This window comes from Neophocaena asiaeorientalis, unplaced genomic scaffold (genome assembly GCF_003031525.2).
Source record: "Neophocaena asiaeorientalis asiaeorientalis breed wild unplaced genomic scaffold, Neophocaena_asiaeorientalis_V1.1 scaffold299, whole genome shotgun sequence".
Classification (NCBI taxonomy): domain Eukaryota; kingdom Metazoa; phylum Chordata; class Mammalia; order Artiodactyla; family Phocoenidae; genus Neophocaena; species Neophocaena asiaeorientalis.
Window position 1 is genome coordinate 434,032 of NW_020172626.1, and position 7,434 is coordinate 441,465.

Consider the following 7,434-nt stretch of genomic DNA (forward strand, 5'->3'; position numbering starts at 1 on the left):
CAGATATACACAGGGTAGATATACACAGGGTAGATGGCACAGGGTCGATATACAATGATTATCTCATCCTATGAGGATATTGTTCCTTTTTGGCTAGTGACAAGAGGTAAAATTGTATACATACTTCAGGACATATGCGCTAGTTTCCCAATGAGATGTCCGCTCCCTATAGATTTCGGGATATATGGCTGAATATGAAATTTTGAAATGCAGTTCCCGCCATTATTCTCTGACAGGAAAGTACAATTTTATAGTTGACATGGAGGAAGCAGCTCATTTGTAGTTTGCTGGTCCTTTAAGCTCTTGTGTCCTCTGCCTCCCCAGGGCCCCTGAAACAGTCCTGACCAAGCTGGAAGGGAAAGGGGATCGCTGCCCACCCTGGGAGGCATGGTCTGGAATTAGTTTTCCTGTCCCAAATCGAGTGTCCTGGAATGAGCTGGGACACAAATTTCCCCACTGAGCTTCAGGCTGATAATCTTCCCCAATGGTGTACAGCCAGACTATAAAATTAGGTTCTACCTCATTTCTGATTTTTTATCCCAGTTCATTTTCAGGTCTGGGGCCTGACATTAAAGCCTACCGCATTAGGAAGAGGCCACGACAACAAGAGTTATTCTTCATGAGATCCTGCCCTCCCTCCTTCACACCCACTCATCTCACTCCACTCCAAGCAGCATCCCTTGGGGTCACTTTTGGACCAGTGACCATGCACTACATACTCCCATTTCCATTAATACTTCACTGCTGCCTGAAGTCTACTTGCTGAGGTGCTTAGGACTTCCAGACACCCCCAATCGTTGGGCCTTATTCAGATTAGGTTTCAGTTTACCATTCAGTTTATCCTTTACATGTGATTTGCATTTCCAAGCTCTGCAGATAATTGCCCTAAACAGTGTTAGTTATCCACACTCAGCCTTGAATAATTTCATTTACATCTTCAAAAGGCCACCTTGAAGACCTAGGATGATTCAAGTCCTCTGAAACCAAGAAACTATTGATGGATCAGTGGTTTGGGCCCTGGGTACCAGTTGTGCAGGGAGGTGCTGACCAAGAAGCGGATGGCCTAGTGGTATATCCCAGCTGGCAGCCCCGCCATGTGGCTGACAGGGTCTTGGTGCTCCGGTTTGGTGTCAAGCCTGAGCCTTGGAGGTGGGAAAGCTGAGTTCAGGACATTGGACCACCAGAGACATCCTGGCCCCATGTAATATCAATTGGTGAGAGCTCTACCAGAGATCTCCATCTCAGTGCTAAGACCAAGCTCCACTCAACGACCAGCAAGCTCCAGTGCTGGACACCCGATGCCAAACAACTAGCAAGACGGGAACATAACCCCACCCATTAGCAGAGATACTGACTAAAATCAAAATAAGTTCACAGACACCCCAAAAACACCACCGGACATGGTGCTGCCCACCAGAAAGAAAAGATCCAGCCTCATCCACCAGAACACAGGAACTAGTCCCCTCCACGAGGGAGCCTACACAGCCCACTGAACCAACCTTACCCACTGGGGGCAGACACCAAAAACAATGGGAAGTATGAACCTGCAGCCTACGAAAAGGAGACCCCAAACACAGTAAATTAAGCAAAATGAGAAGACACAGAAATACACAGCAAATGAAGGAGCAAAGTAAAAACCCACCAGACCAAACAAATGAAGAGGAAAAAGGGAGTCTACCTGAAAAAGAATTCAGAGTAATGATAGTAAAGATGATCCATAATCTTGGAAATAGAATGGAGAAAATACAAGAAACATTTTACAAGGACCTAGAAGACCTAAAGAGCAAACAAACAGTGATGAACAGCACAATAAATGAAATTAAAAATCCTCTGGAAGGAATCAATAGCAGAATAACTGAGGCAGAAGAATGGATAAGTGACCTGGAAGATAAAATACTGGAAATAACTATGGCAGAGCAGAATAAAGAAAAAGAATGAAAAGAATTGAGGACAGTCTCAGAGACCTCTGGGACAACATTAAATGCACCAACATTCGAATTATAGGGGTCCCAGAAGAAGAAGAGAAAAAGAAAGGGACTGAGAAAGTATTGGAAGAGATTATAGTTGAAAACTTCCCTAATATGGGACAGGAAATAGCCAGTCAAGTCCAGGAAGCACAGAGAGTCCCATACAGGATAAATCCAAGGAGAAACATGCCAAGACACATATTAATCAAACTATCAAAAATTAAATGCAAAGAAAAAATATAAAAAACTGCAAGGGAAAAGTAACAAATAACATACAAGGTTATGTTAACCATAGTTTAACAGCTGATCTTTCAGGAGAAACTCTGCAAGCCAGAAGGGAGTGGCAGGACATATTTAAAGTGAAGAAAGGGAAAAACCTACAACCAAGATTACTCTACCCAGCAAGGATCTCATTCAGATTCAACAGAGAAATTAAAACCTTAACAGACAAGCAAAAGCTAAGAAAATTCAGCACCACCAAACCAGCTTTACAACAAATGCTAAAGGAACTTCTCTAGGCAGGAAACCCAAGAGAAGGAAAAGACAATAAGAAACCCAGAACAATTAAGAAAACGGTAATAGGAACATACATATTGATAATTATATGTGAATGGATTAAATGCTCCAACCAAAAGACATCGACTGGATGAATGGATACAAAAACAAAACCTGTATATATGCTGTCTACAAGAGACCCATTTCAGACCTAGGGACACATGCAGACTGAAAGTGCAGGGGTGGAAAAAGATATTCCATGCAAATGAAAATCAAAAGAAAGCTGGAGTAGCAATTCTCATAACAGATAAAATAGACTTTAAAATAAACACTATTATAGGGGACAAAGAAGGACACTACATAATGAACAAGGGATCGTTCCAAGAAGATATAACAATTGTAAATATTTATGCACACAACAGAGGAGCACCTCAATTCATAAGGCAAATGCTAACACCATAAAAGGGGAAATCAACAGTAACACAATCATAGTAGGGGACTTTAACACCCCACTTTCACCAATGGACAGATCATCCAAAATGAAAATAAATAAGGAGACACAAGCTTTAAATGACACATTAAACAAGATGGACTTAATTGATATTTATAGGACATTCCACCCCAAAACAACAGAATATGCTTTCTTCGCAAGTGCTCATGGAACATTCTCCAGGATAGATCATACCTGGGATCACAAATCAAGCCTTGGCAAATTTAAGAAAATTGAAATCATATCAAGTATCTTTTCTGACCACAATGCTATGAGACTAGATATCAATTACAGGAAAAAAATGTACAAAATACAAACCCATGGAGGCTAAACAATACACTACTACATAATCAAGAAATCACTGAAGAAATCAAAGAGGAAATAAAAAAATACCAAGAAACAAATGACAGTGAAAACACGATGACCCAAAACCTATGGGATGCAGCAAAAGCAGTTCTAAAAGGGAAGTTTATAGCAATACAGTCAGGCCGCAAGAAACAAGAAAAATCTCAAATAACTAACTTAACCTTACACCTAAAGCAATTAGAGAAAGGAAAACAAAAAAAACCCCCAAAGTTAGCAGAAGGAAAGAAATCATAAAAATCAGATTAGCAGTAAATGAGAAAGAAATGAAGGAGACAATAGCAAAGATGAATGAAACTAAATGCTGGTTCTTTGAGAAGATAAACAGAAATCAAAAACCAGTAGCCAGACTCATCAAGAAAAAAAGGGAAAATACTTAAATCAACATAATTAGACATGAAAAAGGAGAAGTAACAATTGACACTGCAGAAATACAAAGGATCATGAGATATTACTACAGGCAACTATATGCCAATAAAATGGACAACCTGGAAGAAATAGGCAAATTCTTAGAAAAACACAACCTTGTGAGACTGAACCAGGAAGAAATAGAAAATATAAACCGACCAAACAGAAGCACTGAAATTGAAACTGGGATTAAAAATCTTCCAACAAACAAAATTCCAGGACCAGATGGCTTCACAGGCGAATTCTAGCAAACATTTAGAGAAGACTTAACACCTATGCTTGTCAGACTCTTCCAAAATAGAGCAGAGGGAGGGACACTCCCAAATTCATTTAATGAAGCCACTACCATCAAGCTGATACCAAAACCAGACAAAGGTGTCACAAAGAAAGAAAACTACAGGCCAATATCACTGATGAACATAGATGCAAAAATACTCAACAAAATACTAGCAAAAGATTTCAACAGCACATTAAAAGGATCATGCACCATGATCAAGTGTGATTTATCCCAGGAATGCAAGAATTCTTCCATATATGCAAATCAATCAATGTGATATGCCATATTAACAAATTGAAGGATAAAAACCATACTATCATCTCAAAAGATGCCAAAAAATCTTTTGACAAAATTCAACACTCATTTATGATAAAAACCCTCCAGAAAGTAGACATAGAGGGAACCTACCTCAACATAATAAAGGCCATATATGACACACCCACCGCCAACATCATTCTCAATGGTGAAAAACTGAAACCATTTCCACTAAGATCAGGAACAAGACAGGGTTGTCCACTCTCACCAGTATTATTCAACATAATTTTGGAAGTTTTAGCCACACAATCAGAGAAGAAAAAGAAATGAAAGGAATCCAAATTGGAAAAATTGAAGTAAAACTGTCACTGTTTGCAGAGGACATGATACTGTACATAGAGAATCCCAAAGATGCTACCAGAAAACTACTAGAGCTAGTCAATGAATTTGGTAAAGTAGCAGGATACAAAATTAATGCACAGAAATCTCTTGCATTCCTATACACTAATGATGAAAAATCTGAAAGAGAAATTAAGGAAACACTTCCATTTACCACTGCAACAAAAAGAATAAAATACCTAGGAATAAACCTACCTAAGAAAAAAGACCTGTATGCAGAAAATTGTAAGACGTTGATGAAAGCAATTAAAGATGATACAAATAGATGGAGAGATATACCATGTTCTTGGATTGGAAGAATCAACATTGTGGAAATGACTATACTACCCAAAGCAATCTACAGATTCAGTGCAATCCCTATCAAAGTACCAATGGCATTTTTCAAAGAACTAGAACAAAAAATTTCACAATTTGCATGGAAGCACAAAAGACCCCAAATAGCCAAAGTAATCTTGAGAAAGAAAAACGGAGCTGGAGGGATGAGGCTCACTGAGTTCAGACTATACTACAAAGCTACAGTAATCAAGACAGTATGGTACTGGCACAAAAACAGTACCAATGGATGAATGGAACAGGATAGAAAGCCCAGAGATAAACCCACGCACATATGCTCATCTTATCTTTGTTAAACGATGCAAGAATGTACAGTGGAGAAAAGGCAGCCTGTTCAATAAGTGGTGCTGGGAAAACTGGACAGCTACATGTAAAAGAATGAAATTAGAACACTCCCTAACACCATACACAAAAATAAACTCAAATGGATTAAAGACCTAAATGTAATGCCAGACACTATAAAACTCTTAGAGGAAAACATAGGCAGAACACTCTATGACATAAATACAGCGAGATCCTTTTTGACCCATCTCCTAGAGAAAGGGAAATAAAAGCAAAAATAAACAAATGGGACCTAATGAAACCTAAAACCTTTTGCATAGCAACAGAAACATAAACAAGATGAAAAGATAACCCTCAGAATGGGAGAAAATATTTGCAAATGAAGCAACTAACACAGGATTAATCTCCAGAATATACAAGCAGCTCAATAGCAAAAAAAGCAAACAACCCAAATGGGCAGAAGACCTAAATCAACATTTCTCCAAAGAAGATATACAGATTGCCAACAAACACATGAAAGGATGCTCAACATCACTAATCATTAGAGAAATGCAAATCAAAACTACAATGAGGTAGCACCTCACACTGGTCAGAATGGCCATCATCAAAAAACCTAGAAACAATAAATGCTGGAGAGGGTGTGGAGAAAAGGGAACACTCTTGCACTGTTGGTGGGAATGTAAATTGATACAGCCACTATGGCACTATGGAGAACAGTATGGAGGTTCCTTAAAAAGCTAAAAATAGAACTACCATATTTCCCAGCAATCCCACTACTGGGTATATACCCTGAGGAAACCATAATTCAAAAAGAGTCATGTACCACAATGTTCATTGCAACTCTGTTTACAATAGCCCGGAGATGGAAACAACCTAAGTGCCCATCGACAGATGAGTGGATAAAGAAGATGTGGCACATACACACGATGGAATATTACTCAGCTGTAAAAAGAAATGAAATTGACTTATTTGTAGTGAGGTGGATGGACCTAGAGACTCTCATACAGAGTGAAGTAAGTCAGAAAGAGAAAAACAAATACTGTATGCTAACATATATATGGAATCTAAACAACAACAACAAAATGGTTCTGAAGAATCTAGGGGCAAGGCAGGAATAAAGATCAAGATATAGAGAATGGACTTGAGGACACGGGGAGGGGGAAGGGTAAGCTGGGACGAAGTGAGAGAGTAGCACTGACATATATATACTACCAAATGTAAAATAGATAGCTAGTGGGAAGCAGCCGCATAGCACAGGGAGATCAGCTTGGTGCTTTGTGACCACCTAGAGGGGTGAGAGGGAGGGTGGGAGGGAGACGCAAGAAGTAGGGTATATTGGGACATATGTATATGTAAAGCTGATTCACTTTGTTATATAGCAGAAACTAACACAACACTGTAAAGCAGTTATACTCCAATTAAGATGTTAAAGAAAAAAAGTGTTAGCTGGCATTTCTGCTACGAGTACTACATGTACCGCCACAGTTCTCTTACTTCTACCATGTTTTTGTTTTCATTTTTTTAAATTGAATTATAGTTGATTTACAGTGTTTCAGGTGTACAGCAAAGTGATTCAGTTATACATACATATATATTATGTATATATTTCAGATTCTTTTCCATTATGTTATTATAAGATATTGAATATTGTCTCCTCTGGTATGCAGTAGGTCCTTGTTGTTTATCTAATTTATACATAGTAGTGTGTATCTGTTAATCCCCAACTCCTAATTTATCCCTTCTGCCGCTTTCCCCTTTGGTAATCATAAGTTTATTTTCTATGTCTGTGAGTCTATTTCTGTTTTGTGAATAATTTCATTTGTATCATCCTTCTACTCTGGTTTTAATTAATACGAGAGAACAGAAGTAAAGGGTAAGGCCCCTCCCTCCCCCTCTCTGCTCTTCTATTAATAGTGAGTCGATCCAACTAACTCTAACTTTGGAAGAATTCGTTGATTTTAAAACAAATAACTCAAGGAACTCGTAGCGGGAAAATCTAATACATACATATATATTGCATATTGTCAAATTGTACTGGATCTTTTCTTCTCAGGATTCCAGGCTGGCCCTCAAATGTGGTTCATGTCAATCTCTCTATTCATGTTTTCTAAACATTCCAAAAATTTAAAAATTATCAAATGGAAGGTAGAAAAAAATCAATTCAA